Here is a 21,741-nt window from a genome sequence, read left to right as displayed (position 1 = left end):
GCAGGATTAACATTGCTAAAACCTAGCTGTTGTTATGATATCTCAAAGGTCAAAGTCCATTAATGACTTCATATTGACTCTCCAATAAAGCCCAAAATCCTCTGCCAAAGCAATGTGATGCTGCAGAGCTTCTAGGTTTACTATCACAGTCTGGATGTCCTTAGGAGGATAATTTATCTGGGCCTCAGTTTCCTCATTAGTAAAATTAAATCACTGGTCAAGATAACAACTCTTCCAACTCAAGCGATTACAAACTAAATGTTCTATTTGATCTCCCAGCACTCTATTACATTCATTACATAAAATTTTAATACTTACCATTCACTAAATGCTTTTTGAAAATATTTTTCTATCTTCATCCATCATCTATACAAGCATTCATTACATACCAGGCACTGTGCTCACTTATGAAAGAAGATAAAAATAATAAGCAAAAGCTTTCTATCACCACAAGGAGATTACATTTTAACTGGGGGAGAGATGTGTATGTGTGTGCGCGTATATAAGTATTTTGTTGTCTCCAGATTCTTATGCCTTAACATTTAAGTCTATCTTTCATCTACTCTGTTCACATCTTTTATGCAAGACGAGTAAGTCAACATAAGTGGACCAAAGAAAATATGAAGGAGAATATTATGTTAAAAGATTTGAAATTAGGAAGGGACCAGGTTATAAAGAGCTTTAAATGCCAGGCAGAAGAATTTATATTTGAACCTATAGGTAATAGGGAACCATTGAAGTTTAGTGAGGAGAGGGTGCCATGGTCAGAACTCCACTTTACAAAGAACATTTTGCAGCTCTTTGAAACTCATCCCCATATGCAATCTATTTGGAGGATGGGTTGGAGTAGGGAGAGATTGAGGCAGATAATCTAATAAAGGGTTATTGTAACAGTCCAGGTAAAACATAATGAGGGCCTGAATTATGGTAGATATAGAAGTTGAATGCAAGAGTTGTTATAAAGGATAAAATTGTAAGATTCAGTAATCGTTGGAAATGTGGGGTGGGCCAGGAAGAAGAGTCAAAGATGACACAGAAAACGTGAACCTAGGTAACTGGAAAGATTGTCTTGCCCTCTATGGTAACTGTTAACTTTAGAAGAAAGAAGATTTTAAGGGAAAAGATAGTGTTATGTTTCAAGCATTTTGAGTTTGAAATGCCCAGGCAATGAAATACCTATTTCAAAATGTTCAATAGTTTGGAAGTGATTTTAGAGCTGAATCAATACATCTGACACATTGGTGTGGTGGTTCCAGGGATAAATATTGCAGAGAGATCAAGAAGAATGATAATTAAGAAGAGGTCTTCTTTTCTTTGATACTTTCTCTAGCTTTATAAACACTGCTTCCTCTTTTTTCGTTTCTTACCTGTCTGCTCTTCTTCAATCTCCTTTACTCAATCTTTATCCAATGCAAGCATGTTAACTATGGCTGTCCTTCAAAAAATTTGTACTGACCCCTCTTCTGGCTATATACTATTTTGCTTGGGAACCTGATCAGGTTCCATGGATTGAATCATCACGTCTATGAAAATGATTCTCTTATCTATTTATCTAGCCATAATTTCTCTCCTGACTTCTAGACCCATATCTCCAAATATTTATATAAACGTTTCCAACTAGATGTTCTATAGTCATCATAACTCAATATGGCCAAAATCTGAATATTTTTTTTTTCCCACAAAACCCATGTTTCTTTAAATCTACCCTCTTTCTACTGAGGATACCACCCAATCATCTGTCATTCAGGCTCATAATCTATGCCATGATTGACTCCTCACTCTTTCTCCAATCTGTTGCCCAGTTTTGTTGATTCTACCTTCAATACATCTCTCATTTATTTACTCCTTTCTCTCCTCTGACTCTGCTAACCCCGTGGCAAAGTCCTTCATATCCTCACACTTGTTGTTTGTCCTTTGTTCTAGAAGAGGACCAATGACTTCCAAATGGTAATGTTTTGACATGTAAGTGAATTGGATTTATGTGAGACAGGACTATGCAAGATCATCAGCCTCACTCCCTCCTCCAGAGTCATTTGAATTCCAGTGGCAAGACATAGTTCAGGACAACTGGCGATAGCCCAAGATGCAGTGGGAAAACTTGCTATAATAGCCTTCTGGTGACCTCCTTGCCTCAAATCTCTCCCTTCTCCAGTCCAACCTCTTCTCAGCTGCCAAAGTGATTATCCTAAAGGACAAGTCTAGATCACTATTAGCTTCAGGTTCAAATATAAAATCCTTCATTCAGCTTTTAAAAACATTTGTAATCTAAAGACATTTATAACCTGGCCATTTAATGCATTTTCTGGTTTTTTTACACATTACTCGCTTCAATATATTCTATGTTTTAGTGACACTAGCATTCTTGTTCTTTTCACAAGACATTCCATTTCTTGACTGTGTATTTTTATTGGTTCCCCTCATGCCCAGAATTCTGTCCCTTCTCACCTTACCTGGCTTCCTTAAAGTTTCAGCTAAAATCCCATCATCTGCAAGAAGCCTTTTCCAGACCCTTCTCTCTGAGATCACTTCATTTGTATATCGTGTGTGTGTGTGTGTGTGTGTGTGTGTGTGTGTGTGTACACACACATATCCATATATCCATATATATGGATATACACACACACATATATATGTATGTATGTATATGTATATTTGTTTGAGTTTCTCAGAGGCAGGGACTACCATTGCCTTTTTTTGTATCCCTAGCACTTAGAACAGTGTTGAACATATAGTAAGTACTTAATAAATGCTTAGTGACTGACTGATTGGGACCATTATCAAATAGAAAGAGAATGATCTGAATTTCCTTGGAGAAACTGTACCAACCTTTTGGTTGATAAAATGTTGACTATAAAGTAAGGAAAATGTGGGCAGCTGGGTGGTGCAGTGGATAAAGCACCAGCCCTGGATTCAGGAGAACCTGAGTTAAAATCTAGCCTCAGACACTTGATACTTACTAGCTGTGTGACCCTGGGCAAGTCACTTAACCCTCACTGCCCCACTCCCCCCCCCAAAAAAAAAGAAAAAGTAAGGACATAAATTAAATGATAAGATTTAGATCAAATATCATTAAAAAATTTCTACTATTATACACACACACACACACACATATGGAGAACTGACACAAGTATATGAACAATAGTCTTTTCCTAATAAATAAATACCTATAACAGTGATGGCCATTCACTTGACCAATATATATTGATCAAGATTTTTTATAATTTCTCTAGATAAAGAGGGAAATAATTCATTGCTTCACATTCTGAAAGGAAGAAAGGAAGGAAGGAAAGGGAGGAAGAAAGATTTGGAACTTGAAATCTAATTAAAATGAATGCTAAAAAGTGTCTTTACATATAATTGCAAAAAAATACTATTAAAAATAGAAATGTAAAGTTGCTTACAAATCATGTAATCCATCTCTCTCAATTTTCACATGATGAAACTAAGAGACATTAGGCAGCTCAATAGTACAGTCCTGGGGTCTGGAGTCAAGTTCAAATCTGGCTTCAGATAGTTACTGACTGTGTGACCTTCGGCAAGTCACTTAATTTTTGCCTCATTTTCCTCCTCTGTAAAATGAGGGTTGTGATAGCACCTACATTCTAGAGTTGTTATAAGGCTTAAATGATATAATAATTCTAATTTACTTAGCATATTTGCCAGGCATATAGCAGGCACTATATACATGTTAACTATAGAAGAAAACTGAGTTGTCCTAGTTTTCATAGGTACTAAAGAATAGAGCTGAGATTTTGAATACAGCTCCTTTAATTATAAAATACCATTTCTTTCTATTATATAAAGGACACTAGATGATCCCATATCTCCACAAGCTCTGTCAAAGTATGCTTTGCATCACCGCCTGAAACACTCTTGTTTGCTGTTACCCACTTTGGGCAGTCTTCACTGGGCTAAGTTCATTTCCCTCTTTGCAAATTTTCAACATGCTGTCCTATTTAAAAATATCACTCGTTTGCCTGGCAAGCCATGGTTCCTGCCAGCTCTTTAGATAAAGAGGATTCACTTATTAATCTGCTCTGTCTCCATCTGCCTGGTAAATTGGGATTGACTGCTCACTGTCCAGGCTGATAGCTAAGAGATCTGATTGAAGACAAGTTTCTCTTTGTACTTTCTTATTTTCCCCCCCGATACGGCACAACAGGTCTGTTGTAGCTCTAGTGTTAAGCTGATGTGACATGATGTCAGATGACCTGCCACAGTACCTCAGAAATTAAAAAGAAAATATTCTTTTGGACTAGAATTCCATATGTGATTTTTATTTCCTTGGGCTTTGAGCAGATTGAGTATTGAATTGCTTGACTGGAGCCCATGGATAATTTAATACCTGCAACATTCGTCCCTGGGTGAATTTCAGCCACATTTGACTTGTTCGACATAGCCTTGCATGTCGTATCTAAGGCCTTATCCATTTCATGGAAATCTTGTAAATATTGATTGATGAAATCCTCTTTCAAAATGTGAGTCTGAAATGCTCTGTCAAGAGAGATCCTAACCTTGTAATCTTTCTACCTACTTCCCATCCAGTTGTGGGATGATTGCTTGAAACTGAAACTCTTTCTCTTGATTTCTGCCCCCAAATAGAAAGGCCTACTTTTCCAAGTTCTGAAATGAAACCAGCCTGCCATGTAATAGGGCTTCAAGTGAGTTAGTCCCACTTCAAATACTGCAATGGGACCAAAGTATTTTCCATCACATTGGTATATTCCTGGAAGCTTAATGAGTCTGATTGCCTCACCCTTGTCTACTTTAATACCAACCCTGCAGCATAAAATATGAGGATAAAAAAAACCCCTCAAAGATCCAAATGTTTCTCAGTCATTGAGTGGTTGGTATCACAATCACAAAACACACAAATCTTGGGATTAGTTTCTTCAGTTTCAAATTGTATGTTTTGAGTCTGGCAAAATAGCCTTAAGCCACAATATCTTTTAGAAAAGAAAAGTTCATTCATTTATTTAGTTAATTATTTTGCATATGGTAATTTTATTCACCTTCAGGACAGAATCATATAGACAGAGCCATGACTAACTGTTTATTCAGGGGCTGAAACCTCTGCCACTTCAAAAAGAAGCTAGATTTCCACTAGAGTTGGTAATAGAGTCATTTCTACTTCAGGTAGAATTTAGATTAGTTTGCCTCTGAGGTCCCTTCCCTTGCAATTTAGAGATTCCATGATTCTTTAATTCTATGCCCTGACAAGCTGCAACACAATCATTGGAAGAAGGAAAAAAAAAGGAAGAAAGAAAGGTCAATTTAGTTATGCATGTCAAAAATAACTTACAAAACAATATAATCAAAACTGTACTTAGATGTTTTAAATTAAAGTTAGTTTTAGTGATCATCAGAAAAACAATAGGGCTGAAAGAGAGAATTTTTCCCCTAAGTTGTAGTCAACCTCTGCACCAGCCAAGATTTTTAGAAGATATATGTTTAGGGCAAAGTCAAGAAGGTAGAGTACAGGCATCACCCCAGCTGAAGTTTCCCAATATTCCCTTGCAAACAATTTTAAAATAATGCTTCAAATCAGATTTTGGAGCAGCAGAGCCAACAAAAGTTCAAGATGAGATTGTTTATTAGCCTAAGACAAGTTAGAAGGCTAAAAAAAGAGGTTTGTGATATTGTAGTGGAAGCCTGCTAAGGATGCATGCATGAGGAGCAACTAGATAGTGCAGTGGATAAGGCACTGGCCTTGGATTCAGGAGGACCTGAGTTCAAATTCAGAATTAGTCGCTTGACATTTACTAGCTGTGTGACCCTGGGCAAGTCACTTAATCCTCATTGCCCCACAAACAAACAACAAAAAAAGAATGCATGAATGTGATGGTGGCAACATAAGAACAGGCCTTGAAGGTGGCAGCAGCAGAAGCTATGGGAGCTCTCAGCCCATAGACAGTAAGGGAGTCAGACAACTGGTCAGTAGGAGATTACAGGCAACCTTTTGCTGACACTAGGTGCACCTGGTGCTGATCAACAACTCTTGACCATAAGCAGTTCTGGGTCACAGTTCCAAGACAGAGAGGAGCACTTGTGGTTAGTCACAAGGAAGCAGGGGCCTTGGCGGCAGTTCCAAGGCAGAGGAACAATAACATTTATGACTTTGGGAGGGTAAAGGATCTGGTCACAGTTCCAGGGCCAAGAGGAACTCTAACACTTATGGCTACAGGGGAATAAGTATCTTTGCTGAGTAAAGGGTAGAATGCAGACCGGGAAAGCAGTGACCACATCTCTTTTCACATCATACCACCTTTGAAAAATTGAAAACTTGCAGATCCTCAGAACCAGCTCTAAAAATAGTAGCATGATAACCTGAAGCCTGGGACAGTGCCTCCCCACATGTAGATGAGCAGAACACAACTTTAACATAAAATTCAAAATCAAAAAATAGACTGAAAAAAAAGAGCAAAAAAAGAACTTGAACATAAAAGCTACTATAGTGGAAGAGAAGACTAAGACACAACCTCAGAAGAAGACAATAACATGAAAATAGCTATAAGCAAAGCCGAACTAATTGGCCCCAAGCCAAACAAAGATTTCTGGAAGAGTTGAGAGAGAAAGAGAGAGGGGGAAGGGGGGGGGGAAGGGAGAGAGAAAGAGGAGGAAGAGAAGGAGAAATTTGGAAAAGGAAAGAGAATGATGCAAGAAAACTTTGAAAAGTGAAATAACATCTTGGTAACAGCTGAAAAAAAACACAGAGGTAGTAATCACGATATCAGACAAAACAAAATAGGCCTAATTAAAAGAAAATGAAGGAGGGGGTGGCTAAGTGTCGAAGTGGATAAAGCACTGGCCCTGGATTCAGGAGTACCTGAGTTCAAATCTGGCCTCAGACACTTGACACTTACTAGCTGAGTGACCTTGGGCAAGTCACTTAACCCCCATTGCCCCACAAAAAAAAAATTTTAAAAGAGAGTGAAGGAAATAACACTTTTCTAAAAGATAACATGAAAAATGAAGTAATTCAAGAAATTTTATAGCAAATTTATCTGATTAAGACCTCATTTCTCCAAAATATCAGAAACTGAGTCAAATTTATAAAAATTAAAATTAAACCATTCCCCAATTGATAAACAGTCAATGGCTATGGAAAGGTGTTTTTCAGAAGAAGAAATTAAATTGCTTTAAAAGAAGCAATGAGTTTCTAATCCAACAAGCCCTCAAGCATCTACAAATTTCAAGGAATTAAATTAAGGAGACCTCTGGATACAAAAACAAGATAAAACAAAAAGTCCCATGACCAGAGAAATGCACGTTCTAATATTAGTGGAAGAAATATATGGTTATCCAAATAGATAAATACAAGAATATGTAAAGGTGAGGGCACTAACCATTAATAAGATTAAGAACGTCTTATAGCACATGAACAGATCCTGTTAAGCAATCAGTGATTCAAAGTGTATGGGCTAAGGTACTTTATCCTAGGACAGGGGGCAGACTGTGCAAAGAAACAAAGGTAAAAGATAGAATTCCATGTTGTTGTTGTTATTGTCATTGCTGTTGTTAACCAATTCATGATTATCATGTCTGCCCAACAGGACTGATCATTAAGAACAACTTCTGTATCCTCCTCACCACTGTTCAGAAGCTTGGGAACATAGCAGGAACTTTATAGTTAACTGTTTAAAATCACCAGGTGATTTATTACTTCTTTCAGAAAATTAGGGTTAGTACCAGTGCCAATTTATCTTTTAGCAAACCAAGGATATATTGGATAAAAAAAAATTGCCTACTGAACTCACATAGGAAGATGAGAATGCCTTCTTATTTTTGTCTAAATAGAAAGATAAATTTTATCAGAATCTGAATACAAAGTTAGAATCATAAAGACCAACAAAAAAATAAAAGATTATAAAACCAATCTGGTATTTTATTGTGGGAAATTTTAAGGATAGAAATTTTGTAGCATAGTGTAGCAGAAAGAACATTTATTTTCATTTTTTTTAAAAGAGCTTGATTCTCACATTTCACAGTGAATATAAACCAGTGCTTCTTTGTTTCTTTTGACCTGCCTTAGCTTGATATTAGAGCTACCCATACAACCAATTCATTTGCCTCCATGCAATTGATGAAATAATAGGATAAAGTAAAAACAGCAAAAATTTTCAAAAATGATGAACAATCTAAAAAATAAATAAAGATGAATAAGCTCTCTCCAACAAATCACCATTCAAACCTTTTCTTTCAAAGGATTCCACCAAACATATTAATTAATAGGGATGTTTTCTAATTGGAAAAAACAAAAAAGAAAATATGCACGCTAATAGTGAAATGTTTTGGAATCAGCCTCAGAAATGAGAAATAAAAATAATAATTTAATTATGGTTCAGTTTGCCATTATTTTGACAAAGAAAACCATCTGTTAATGTAAGTAGGGCCCAGTGTCTTGATGTTTCTCTCTGTGAAAAGAGGCCAAACCAGGTCCCTATTTTAAGGGTTACTGTATGAAATGGGGAAAAAAAAAAGATACATATGAAAGCTCCAGCATACTTCATTCAATGGATGACTAGAAATAACAACAGAAGCTTAAAAAATAATTGAACATTAGATTTATTTGGACCCTTAACAGTAATGTATGGTTTTTGAGTGTCTACATACACAAACATAAACAGATAACCTCGTGCACATGGGAAATTTGAAACATTTGAAAGAAATATTGCTTGGGCTGGTGAGAGGTTAGATACCCAGGAGAAGCAACAATAACACATTAAGTTAAAAATATATAAAGATAAATATCAAGGAAAATACCTTACTATGACGAATAATTAGGCCATGAAATAGCTGTTCAAGATAAAAGATTGGAGTTCATTCACCATGAATAGTTAATACTAGATTGAAAAGAAAAAGAAAACACATTTGAAGATTTATGATAGAGAGAAATGCTATATTCATCCTGAAAGATGTGTCCAATGATCAGTTGGATAATCTTTAGAGACAGGGAGCTGTGTTTGGAAAGATAAAGACTGAGAGAGAATACAATCAAAGTCTGTAAAAGCATGAAAGAGGGGGGCAGCTAGGTGGTGCAGTGGATAAAGCACTGTAACGATTGGAATGACGCCACCTGCTGGATACTTACTGTAGAAGAGTTCTGCCCATGAAGCAAAGGTCTTTGAGGGCAAGACCAGGCTTCAGGAAGTGACGCGGACTAGTGGGAGGAGGAAGGAAGAGACTGGCGCTCGGTCTCACTCTCTTTCCTGTGGACGCTGGCGGAGAAGGGAGCTAGAAATGTGCTCTCCCTTTAATAGATAGGAATCTAGGCCTTTCTCTCTCTCTTTACCAAATTCTTATTCTCCTTAATAAATGCTTAAAAGTCTAACTCTTGCTAAAGCTTATAATTTATTGGCGACCACTCATTAGATATTTTAGACAGACTAGCTAGGATTTTAGCCCTTAACAGATGGCTGACCACGAAGAGGAAAGCTGAACCTCACTTCTGATCTGCTGGTTGGGTAAGAAATTTCCCCTCCCTCTCCCTTTAACTGCTAAGTACTGGCGCACTGGCTGTGTTTTCCTTTAAATTTTTTCGAATGGACCTTTTAAACTCCCTAATTACCCTATTTTTGATTTTAGTCTGTTTAACCAGACAAATGGGAGATAAGATCATGTTAATGCTTTGTTTTTGTGGATTTTCTATTTTTCTTTTTATTTTTGTTAAAAGAGCCAGCAACTTACTCACACAAGGAAATATCACTCCCTCTCCCAACCATGCTTTTTCAGAGAAACCTGAAGAGATTCCTGCAGCTTTTCCCAGTTCTAACAGTAATTGTTGCTCTAATTTTGCATGCCTGGAGGCAATAACCCACCCTCTAGAAGCTTTTAATCCCCTAGCACCTGGAGGCAAAGTGGGGGAAGAGGAATCCAGGCCTGAGTTCAAAATCAAGTCTGATTCAAATTGCTCTGGTCCCTCCCCTCCTCTCCAGACCCCACCCTCTACTCCTCCTATGGCCAAGCCCATAGCTTCCCCTGCCTGGGAAGTCCAGAGATCTGATGCGCATGCTCAACTTTTTCTACCTGCATTTGCAGCTTCAGGCTCAGCCCTTCCTTGGCCTGGCTGTGCTTTTGAGACAATCTTAGAAAACTCTTTAAATTCCAGATATGCTCGTTTTGTTCATAATTTTGCTAACCTGCTTTTGTCTTTAATTAGTAATCTTATAAAGCATTTGTATGGTGAAAAGCCCGACAGACAATATAGAGGGGTTAAAGAAGAAAAACTTAAGCTGAATAAGAATGACAATCAACATAGTTCAAGACTCTGCTTCTTTTGCCATGGAAGTATATATATTTTACAGAAATGTAGAAGTAAGCAGCAAGGTATTGATATGAGTATTGGGGATTTTAGATATCGGAATCAAAAGTGTTCTGAATTCATTCAGAGTGATAGTATCAATTCAGAGGTTACATAGGATTTCTATGCTATTACATCTACATTTTGAAATTAATGGTATAGGTTTATTTTCATAGAGATTTTCATGCTTTTGAGATTGTGTCATACTTAGTTTCTAAAACAAGGAGAATATTTGTAAAAGCTTTTTATAGTCATGTGATCAAGTTTATATTTTATAATACTCTTATTGATATTAAGTTCATATTCATTTAGATTTCCTTAGTTTGAATTTCACTGTATTTTATTGTTCCATGTGTATTTTCTTCTATTCATTCATCTATCTAATTTTGAAACATGGTTTTGATTTCATAATACAATGTTAATTCTAGGAGTATTGTGCTCCCATATTCTGAGTTGTTTGTTTTTGTTATTTTTTTTTCCTCAACTGATTATTTGATCAAACTCTTTAAAGCATTTCCCTGGCAAATTGGTTGCCATGGCAAGTGTAAATTGATTCTAGAAGTATTATTTTTGATAAGCATATTCCCAAAAAAAAAAAAAAGAGGGGAACATTTGTAAAAGTTTTCTTTGAGATTCTGTTGTGCTTTAACTTGTATTTAAATATGTTCTGATTTTTCACAAAAGTAATTGTATACTAAGTAAAAAAAATGGGTATTATTTGAAATTGTTGCATAATTATATATTGTGTTCTGAGTCAAGATGTATTCACATTTTTTGCAATCATTTATTATCCTCTATTTTTAAATCCATATGAGACTTGGATTATGGGAACTTATCATTTAAGACATTAATTGCCTTTATTCTGAGTTATCAGATGCCAGTTGGCCAAGATGCCATCCAATCACAAGAGGAATACATGCAAAGAGCAGACATTGAACTGTTACATGAGGGGAGACATGCACGAAGTTAAGGTATGGCCGAGGGAACGGCTTTTGACAAATGTTGAGGTTGGATTCTCTTGGTTTAATATTTTATTTTATTTTTCCCCACAATATTGTACAGATGGCTGGAAGTATTCATCCCACCCATCTCACTTCTACACCTGGCTTCCATGCTCCCTCCTATATGCCTGATGCCATGGACATCTCAGTCCCATGCATCTGATTAAGTCTGACTCAGTTTCTTCCAATATGTTCGGTGGCATGGACATCTATTCCATCCACCTATTTTAAGCCTGGCATACTGTATGGGCAGAACATATTGCTCAAGTGTGGGAATGCTCATATCCCATCATTTCTCTGTTCTTTTATGGTAACCCCCATAATTATCTCAGGTGTCATGATAAATACAGTGTTGAATTTGGCCTTGACACCTGTTACCAATTATATTAGATTTTTTAATTTCTCATAATGGCATGAGGATAATTAGGCAGATGATGCAAAAAGTGATGAAACAAAGATAAAAAAATTATTTTTAATAATTAATATCGCAGCAATTGTCTTCTCAATTACCCTCCATAAGGGGGGACTATAGTAATATTATAATTTTAAAGAATGGTTCAATTTTTGTTTTATTATATGTTTCATGTGTAACAACTAAGATTCTGAATTCCCTTAGACATGTTTTTGAAAACTTTCATTGTTTGATTTGATTATTGACAAAGCTATTTTAAAGTTGTGTTAAGCTCGATTTTGTAGGAAATTTTCCTGGCTGATTACCAGCATCCACACATCAACCCCTGAAAAGACTTCCATTCCACGACTACACCTAGAGGACATCTGAGAAAAGACTTTCAGAGATTTTAAATGAACAGTTTTGATTTGTTGTTGTTATTGGTTTTTTCTCTTTCTGTTATAATATACACCATCTGTAACATGTATTCTCTGCAGAGGCCCTCCCTTTGCAAGACTAATGTCAAAGCGTCGGTTCATGAGGACAAAAAAAATCGCCCCTCTGGACAAAACTTTCCTCTCTTCCTTTTCTATATTGTTGTTCACATATTATTAGTTAGCAATAGTTATTATATTGTTTTTACTGTTCCGTCAAGGAAACATTTTGTTTCTTGAGGAACAACAGGGGGGACTGTAACGATTGGAATGACGCCACCTGCTGGATACTTACTGTAGAAGAGTTCTGCCCATGAAGCAAAGGTCTTTGAGGGCAAGACCAGGCTTCAGGAAGTGACGCGGACTAGTGGGAGGAGGAAGGAAGAGACTGGCGCTCGGTCTCACTCTCTTTCCTGTGGACGCTGGCGGAGAAGGGAGCTAGAAATGTGCTCTCCCTTTAATAGATAGGAATCTAGGCCTTTCTCTCTCTCTTTACCAAATTCTTATTCTCCTTAATAAATGCTTAAAAGTCTAACTCTTGCTAAAGCTTATAATTTATTGGCGACCACTCATTAGATATTTTAGACAGACTAGCTAGGATTTTAGCCCTTAACAGCACAGACCCTGGATTCAGGAGGACCTGAGTTCAAATCCTACCTGAGTCATTTGACACTTACTAACTGTGTGACCCTGGGCAAGTCACTTAACCCTCATTGCCCCACCTCCCACCCCAAAAAAAAGCATGAAAGAGGAAGAGAGATATTGGGGGAAAACAGACAATATATGCAAAATCACTAAATTTGTTGGGTGAGGGGGAATGAGAAGATGAGGATGATTTTAAATTTGTGAATCTGCAAGACTTGAGATATGGTGTTACCTGAACAGAGCAAGGGAGTTTAGAAGAGCACTGGATTTGAGGGGAAAGAAAATATTATATTTTGGATATGTAGGGGTTTAGATGCACATGGGATATCCAGTTTGAAATGTCTCATAAGGAAATGGTGTTATAGGGACTGAAGTTCAGGAGAGAGTCTAGGGTAGGACATAAAGAGATGGATATGTCAAATACAGTACACACAAGACAACTGATATTTTCAGAATGCCTTAATTTGACAGGTGACTTTGTCTGCCTTATTTATGCCCACACTTCTAAGCAAGTCAGGGCAAACATGGATTTGAGACAAGTGAGAATAGTTTCTATATTTAAAACTCTCCATGGTAGACAATTTATTTGACTCTTTCTACAAGGCATGAGTCCATTGAGTAAAATCACATTTCCTTCTCACTATAACCTGATGGATTAATCAAAGACAAAGTTCACTTCAGAGAGAAAGATACTTCAGAGAGGTTAGGTACAACTTGAAATAGATTTCAGCTTTCCTCATTTAAAACTCTTCCAGTAGTACTTTCTTGGGGAACCAATGTGCTCTCTCTCTCTCTCTCTCTCTCTCTCTCTCTCTCTCTCTCTCTCTCTCTCTCTCTCTCTTTCTCTTCTCCTTGAAGGAAACCAGGATGAGGGACAGAGAGAGGGTAGATGAGGAGGTCATTGTGACAATCCCATTGGGAAGATAATCAGGAATGAATTCTGAAGAAGAGGGAACCTTTGCTATCACTTTTTGTAATATGATTAATTATTTTGAAATTCTACCACCCTCTCTGTTCTTCCCCCGAATGCTCTGTTGGTAGAAAACTTTGACCTTGCTGAGAAAGATAATAACACAACATATCTGTGCCATCCATGTGATTAATGCCACCGTCTGTGAGGAGCTCCTCGACTGGCAGAATACAACTAAAATGCATGAACACACCAACGAACTCTGTGCCTTGTTCACCTTCTTTCTAAATAATTCATCAGCTTAATGATAATGATATTCAAATATCATAATTACAGCTGACTCTTTAAAAAACATCAATCCTGAGGCCAAAAATGCAGCGGCCATTTCCCTTCCCCCTCTCCCTTTTCCCACCATTAGCTGTTAATGCCAAAATATGATCTTTATTCATTTCACTGACATAATATAAAACCAATGTAGATTTCCCATTTTTCATAAAATTTTCATCCGCGCTATTAGTTTCACTGATAGCAGGCTGCAAAATGTTGTTAGGCTACAAGATGGAAGACACTGCAAAAACCTCAGCATGTTAAGAAGCCATAAAATTTTATTCAGTTCATTTACTGCTACAGTCCAGTAACCCTATAGTAAGAGTGTGCTATTTTTATTGTGTATTTATTTAAAGGTTGAATATTCTCTTTCCTGGGCTATCTAACTGAGTTAATCTGGATTCCTAATACACTCTATTGTATCCTTGTATCACACTTTCAGGTTCACATTCTCACATTCTCTCTCTTTCTCTAACCTCTTTTTCTGTCTCTTTCTCTGTTACTTTCATACTTGTGGGAGGGAGAGAGAGAAAGAGAGAGAGAGAACATACTATTGTAAGCTAAAGCCTAATTAGATGAAAGTGTTTTGCTTGTTGTTATCAAAGAAAATCAATGGATAGTGGCAGAAATATTCAGAGGATAATAGATAAGTATTCTGACTTAATGAGCAGTGGACTTGATTAGCAATGTTTAAGGCTCTCAAATAGAATGAAAGATCATGACACCACCACATCAGCAAGTGGCAAGATGCCCTATGTATTCCCGCTTTGGTTTCCCAACTCTGGGCTGCTGTATCAATTTCATTACTACCTTTCTCCAAAACCTGCCCACTTTTGCATTGGTGTGGATTCCCAACACTGATAAATGTCTAGGTAGAAACTAAGAATAGACAAAATAAACAAACCAAAGCACAGAAAAGTAATGTAAAATGCCCCCAAACAGACAGATTTATTCTTTATCCTTATTAGAAACTCAAAAGAAAAGTTGGTTCTATATCCACACCTCTAGAACATTCTTGTCATCGTATCTATTTTTGATAGTTATACCAGAAAAAAGCCCTTTTTCTGAAGCATGGTATTAGGGAAAAGTAGATTTCCCATTCCCTTTTAATTGGAGAGGGAAAGAAGACAAGAGGCCAGAGTTGGGAAAGGAAGGATCCAGGTGGGAAGGAGAAAAGAGGGAATAGGGAAGATAGAAGAGGAGGAGAAAATGGTAAGAGGGGAAGGGATATGCAAGATGAGGAAAGAGGGTAATCAGGGAGTGGAGAAAAGAAAAAGGCAAATGAGAGAGAAAAAAAAGGGAAAAGGATAAGGAAGGACGGGAAAAGCAATGAAAGGAGGGAGGAGAAAGAGAAATTGAATGAAGGAATTAATGGGAAAGAAAATAAAGAAAAGAGGTGAAAAAACAAGAGAGAGAGAGAGAAAGGACAAGAGGGAGTTTAAATCAGTAGAATCATGCTGTATTTATTCATTCAAAAGAGATACAAAGACTCAGTGTGGGCAGTATTAAAGACTAAAGTTTTAAAAGAATATGCCAGATCCCCCAGGAGACAGGAAAGATAAGAATGCATTAAAATGAGATAAAGAATGTGTCTCAAAATAGCCGAATAATGACTATTTGTAGTTACTATCTTGTTAGTATCGATTGAAGTATATTTGAGGTCCTGGTAGGATCAATGTATATAGTAAACAATCGCCTCTAAACTGAAATGTCAGAGATACAACCCAGAATAATGAATATAAAACTCTAGAAAAAAAACTAATGAACAAAACAAGATAAACAAATAAAACAGATAAGCCATGGAACGTGATTGACTAACAATTGAGTAGGGTATAATCCAAGCCAAAAAAAAAAAAATCTGTCCATTTGCACAGCTGTGTGGTGTCAATACCCCATGACAAGCAAACCCCCTCACCTCTTCTCAGCCTCTAATATAAAACCTGCTCTGTGGGTGGGGTGCCGGAGGATGCTGTGATGGGATAATGTCATTTCCAGAACCACAGTATATGCAGCCTGCCATACTCATAGCAGAACCTAAGTGTCCAATGGAGCAAAGAATGAATATGGGACAAGTGCCAAAGGAAAAGTCATTTTCTTAATGATCATAGAAGCAATAGAGCCTTGCAACGTCAACAAATCCATTAAAGAGCCAGTGTGAGATGGGGTAGCAGAAGTACTGGACTAAAAGCCAAAGGACCCAGGTTCTGTCACTGACTATGCCCCTAATATCTATGTGATCTTGAAGGAGTCTTTTTTTAATGTCTCTGGACATTGGTTTCCTCATCTGTAAAATAAAGATTTTGAATTAAGCCATGTCGAAAATCTCCTGTGATTCTGAATCCATTCCTCCTACCTCCAAAATAGGACCATTTAGATGCTATATCAATTTTAATTGTCCTGAAGGTAGGTCAAAACTTGTGTGTAAAAGCTAATTTTGATAAAGAAAAATGTGTGTGTATATGTAGTATGTATGTGTGTGTGTGTTGTGAATGTATATAAGTATAGGTGTGGGTGTATACATATGTGTATATGTATACTTTTATGTGTGTGCACATATTTCCCAGCTGCTCTAGCCTGAATGCCTGAATCTCAAGTTCTACTCCTATCCTATTAGACCTCTCCCTTAATTCATTGATTTCATTGTTTACTACAATTTCAGCCAGATTCTGCTGTGGTTTCTCCTTTTAACTCCCATTAAACTTTTAATTTCCCTCACTATTCAAAAGGAATTTCTAGAACATCTCTACTTAAACTATGGTTTCTTGAGTCCCCAGAGGAAGAATAACAACCTATTCTTTGGTATGGTGTTTTCCAGGGTCCTTCTCATGACATTTCCAGGTGGGGCCCTTCATCTACAAGGGCACACCCCAGACATGATGAAGCCAAACATAATAGCCTCCTTTTACTCCTTTCATGTGAATACATATGTAAATACAAATATACTATGAAAATATATGTGTTCAAATGATTTGAATTTTTAGCAACCTTTATTGTCATGCCTTTTTATTATTCTTGTTGTTCAATGCTAAATCTCTCATGTAATAGCCTAGTAAAAACATTTGCACTTGTCCTATCTACCTGGGAAATGTAAAGGTAACATGGAGGGAGTATGAAAGAAATATCTGCTATATAGAAATGGAAAGGATATGCTTCCCTGATACTCTATCTGGGCAACCACAAAAACTACCCTGACATTTTGGGGCCAGAAAAAAGGCACATTTCTTCACTATGGAGTTTTATATCTTACCATTAACAAGGTAATCAGAGAATCACAGAATTCAATGTTGGAAGAGACCTCAGAGGCCATCTTGTCCACCTTATATATGAAAAAGGATGGCTTCTAAACCATTGCCTTTGCTTAATGACTTCAAGTATGAAGTTAATCTATCATCTCACAAGTCTTCCACTTTGAGATAGCTCTAATGATTAGGAAGGGTTTTTCTTCTTGCTCTTACATTAAGACTTAATTCACATTTTTAGAATGTGTTTCCATTGCTCCTAATTCTGCCCTCCAAGGCAAGTGCTACAAATGTATTTCTTTTTGTATATCATATTGCTTCAAATACTAAAAGGCAGATAGATACTGCTCAAATCATCTTTTCTCTAGGAGAACATTTTTAGTTATTTCATTCACGCATTTAAGTCAACAAGCATTTAAGTGATTATTCTGTGCTTGGCATTATAGTAAGCACTGGGGACACGAAGAAAGACAAAAACATGGTACCTGCATTGAGACTGATATTCAAAGGCAAAGATGACATTTAAATAGTACATATAAAAATGGTATATATCAAGTAGATGGAAGGTAATCTCAGAGGGAAGATAGGGAGAGTTAAAAGGGGGCTCCCAAAGAAGTTGCAATTTGAGCTGAGTTGGAAGCAAAACAAGAGAGCATTTCAGGTATGAAGGATAGTCAGTAGAAAAGGATGAAGATAGGATAAGAAGTAGGGTTCCAAGTGCAAGGAAAAACAATAAACTGATATAGTTGGATTGTGGAATTCATTGTGGGTAATAAAGTCTAAGAACTCTAGAAAAATAGGAAGGAGCTGGTTTGTATAATCAACAAACATTTCCTTATTGCTATGTGCAAACTAAATATATTTCTGCAGGATAAAGTAGGGAGGCTTTCCTTCTCTCTCTCTTTTCCTCAGCACTTCCCGAGGAGGGCCAGCTCTCTCTTAACCGGCACCATGCCTGCCCTCAGACCACTCGTGAAGCCCAAAATCATGAAGAAGAGGACCAAGAAGTTCATTCATCATCAGTCAGACTGATATGTCAAGATCAAGAGAAACTGGCGTAAACCAAGAGGCATTGACAACAGAATGCAAAGACAATTCAAGGGCCAAATCTTGATGCCCAATATTGGTTATGGAAGCAATAAGAAGACAAAACACATGTTACCTAGTGGATTCAGGAAGTTTCTGGTGCACACTGTCAAAGAGCTAGAAGTTCTGCTGATATGCAACAAATCTTACTGTGCTGAAATTGCTCACAATGTTTCCTCGAAGAATCAGAAAGTCATAGTTGAGAGAGCAACTCAGCTAGCCATCAAGATTACCAATCCAAATGCTAGACTGAGGAGTGAAGAAAATGAGTAAAAATTTGCACATTTTTATTTGTGTTAAATAAACCACCAATGACAGAAAAAAAAAGGATAAAGTAGAGAGGATGACAGAATGAAGGATAAAAAGGACCATCTTAGATTTTAGCAAAGACGAGTAGGAAGCCAAGGAAGGTTATAGGAAGTGATATGGAGAGAGCATCCCAAGGATAGGGGAAGTCGGTGAAAATTCATAGTATCAAGAGATGGAAAATCTATTGGGAGGAGCATCTAGGAGGCCTGTGTCACTGGATCATAGAATATTTGGAAGAGTAATGTGTAAGAATACTGGAAAGGTAGGAGGGGGTCAGGTTATAAAGGCCTTTAAAAATAGATTTTTATATTTGATCCTGAATGTGATAGGGAACTATTGCAGGTTTGGATTAGAAGTCAAGAGAGATTAGTACTTAATAAATAGATATGGGGGGGCCGCTAGGTGGCACAGTGGATAGAGCACCGGCTCTGGAGTCAGGAGTAACTGAGTTCAAATCCAGCCTCAGACACTTGACACATACTAGCTGTGTGACCTTGAGCAAGGCACTTAACCCCAATTGCCTCACCAAAAAAAAAAAAAAATAGATATAGGATTCATCTGCATAGAGATAAAAGTAGAATCCATGGGAGCTTGAGAAAAAATTACTTTCTATTACACCAATAACAAACTATTAAATTAGGATTGAGGGGTTTTTTCCCTTTATTTCCCATTCAGAGACCAGCCCTTGCAGGTCAGTCAGTCAATCTCCAAAGAACATTGCTGATAGATAAGATTGCCAGATCCTCTGGCTATATGTTCTGTGGTCTTGGGGATGACCCTACCCAACTAGTAGACCTTACAAATAAAATCTAATTGGGCAGCTAGGTGGCTCAGTGGATAAAGCACTGGCCTTGAATTCAGGAGAACCTGAGTTCAAATCCAGCCTCAGACACTTGACACTTACTAGCTGTGTGACCCTGGGCAAGTCACTTAACCCACATTGCCCCACCAAAAAACCCCACAAAAACCAAAAAAAAAAAAATCCAATCAAAGTTTATTCTTGCCCCTAGGAAATAAGCCTATGCCCTTATTAAAATTTAGGGTGAGAGAACTTATGGAGAAGAAAACCAACTGAAGTGGGTAGAGATGTTTTCCTTCGTCCAAATTGCTGGAGGTACCTGAGTCTCATTATCAAGCCACATTCTTAGAATGAGGAGCTGAAGACTTTCATTCTACCTCCTGATTTGAAAGTTCACCAATCAGGGTTGATCTCCAACTGTCAGGGGCACCTACATTTCCAAAGGTATTTAAACATTCTGGGGCAGGTAGGTGGTGCAGTACATAAAGCACCTGCCCTGGATTCAGGAGTAACTGAGTTCAAATCTGTCCTCAGACACTTGACACTTACGAGCTGTGTGACCCTGAGCAAGTCACTTAACCCTCATTGCCAAGCAAATAAATAAAAAAATAGATAGATAGATAGATGAATGAATGAATGAATGAATAAATAAATAGATAAATGAATGAATGAATGAAATAAAAAATAAACATTCCACAATCTCTATGATCTTTGTCTTTGGTTACTGAGAGAGACCACTGACCACCAATTTATTGATGATTTGCTAGCATAATTAGTAAATTGTTGTTAATTACCCAGAAACTCTCTCTCTCAGACTTTTGGTTTGTTTCAAGCTGTTGAGTTCATATAGTAAACTAGTATAGAGGGAGAAGACAGAGCCCAGGTCAAAGACCTAGGGAGACATCTATGGTTACACAGTATAACCTGGATCAGAATTTGAAAAGCTAAACAGAGAATTTTATATTTTATCATGAGGGTAATAAGCATCCACTGGCATTTAGTGAGCAGGGAAGTGAAATAGTCACACCCGTGCTTTAGGAAAATTACCTTGCTGCATGAAGGATTAGAGTTAGTACTTAAAGGGAGGAGACTGAATAGAAGACTATTGTAACGTTTGAATAAGAAAAAAAAAACTTACAATATGTTGTTTACAAGAAACACATTTAAAAAGAAAGCCATAGACAAAATAAAACTGAGACGATAAAAAAAAATTATCATGCATAAAGTGAATCCAAAAAAAGCAGGTATTGTTATCATGCTAATAAATTAAACAAAGGAAAAACAATTTATATAAGACTAAGAGATAGATAAACAAAAGAGAATGTGTAAAACTGGACAAATTTATGGAGACTAGAGTTTAACTCTAACCAGAGTTAGACAAGTTAACCCTAGACATGGCATCCTCTAAATGAGACTCCAAGAGAATATACATATAATACAATGCATTACAGCACAGAGACATTTTTTTAAAATGTAGAAAAGCAAAAATTAATAATAATGCATTCTTTAAAGACTATAACTCAATAAAAATAGTCATTTTCAGAGAGAACAAACAGAAGGCAGACCCAAATGGAAACAACAATGAAATCCAAAATAATGAATGAATCATAGAAACAATAATTATGTGAAAGAAAATGATAATGATGGAACAACATCAAAATTTGTGGGTACAGTTATATCAGTCTTCTGGGGAAAAGGAATATTTCTACAAATGTAAACTAATGATTTTTTAAGAGAGAGAAGATTACTGAACTAAATATGATTAAAACAAAAAACCAACCAACAAGCAAACCTAAATTAAGTACAAAAGAAAGGAGAAGCTTATGGGAGAAGAGTGAGTTTCTCTTATTATTGGAGACTTATAACATTTTTTCCCATGTGGTTGTGAGCATTTTTCTGTTTTTATTTTGAAACTATTTTTGCATATCATTTGACCATTTGTGTACCTTTCAATTTAACTTGGATATAAGACATGGAAGATACTTCTATAAATCCATATATAATTAAGCGTTTTAGACTATAGTAGTCTGGTGTATTTAATCTTTCCTGGATTCTCCTTGCATATATTTATTTTACATCTTTTTTTCATGCATTTTTCACCTGTATAAAATACTTTTCATCTCCTCTCCACCCATTGATTTCTTTCCCTTTCTTAAAAATAAAATGCATCATACCTCACCTCCTCCTCTAAAAATTACCTGAACATGCCTATTCCACAATTTTCTCTCCTTCCTACAGTGCTCATTTACACCATTCACTTAGCCCTAGAATCATCTAATTTCAATGTTGAAAGGGTCTTA

General features: G+C 36.8%; 1 pseudogene; it reads left to right on the top strand.

The window, feature by feature from the left end:
- The first annotated feature begins 18,198 nt into the window (after nt 1–18,198).
- On the top strand, nt 18,199–18,650 carry LOC122735714 (annotated as a pseudogene).
- The last annotated feature ends 3,091 nt before the right edge of the window (nt 18,651–21,741 follow it).

This window comes from Dromiciops gliroides, chromosome 1, assembly GCF_019393635.1.
Source record: "Dromiciops gliroides isolate mDroGli1 chromosome 1, mDroGli1.pri, whole genome shotgun sequence".
Lineage (NCBI taxonomy): Eukaryota > Metazoa > Chordata > Mammalia > Microbiotheria > Microbiotheriidae > Dromiciops > Dromiciops gliroides.
The sequence above is the reverse complement of the archived record's forward strand: the minus strand, read 5'-3'. Positions and strand labels throughout refer to the sequence as shown.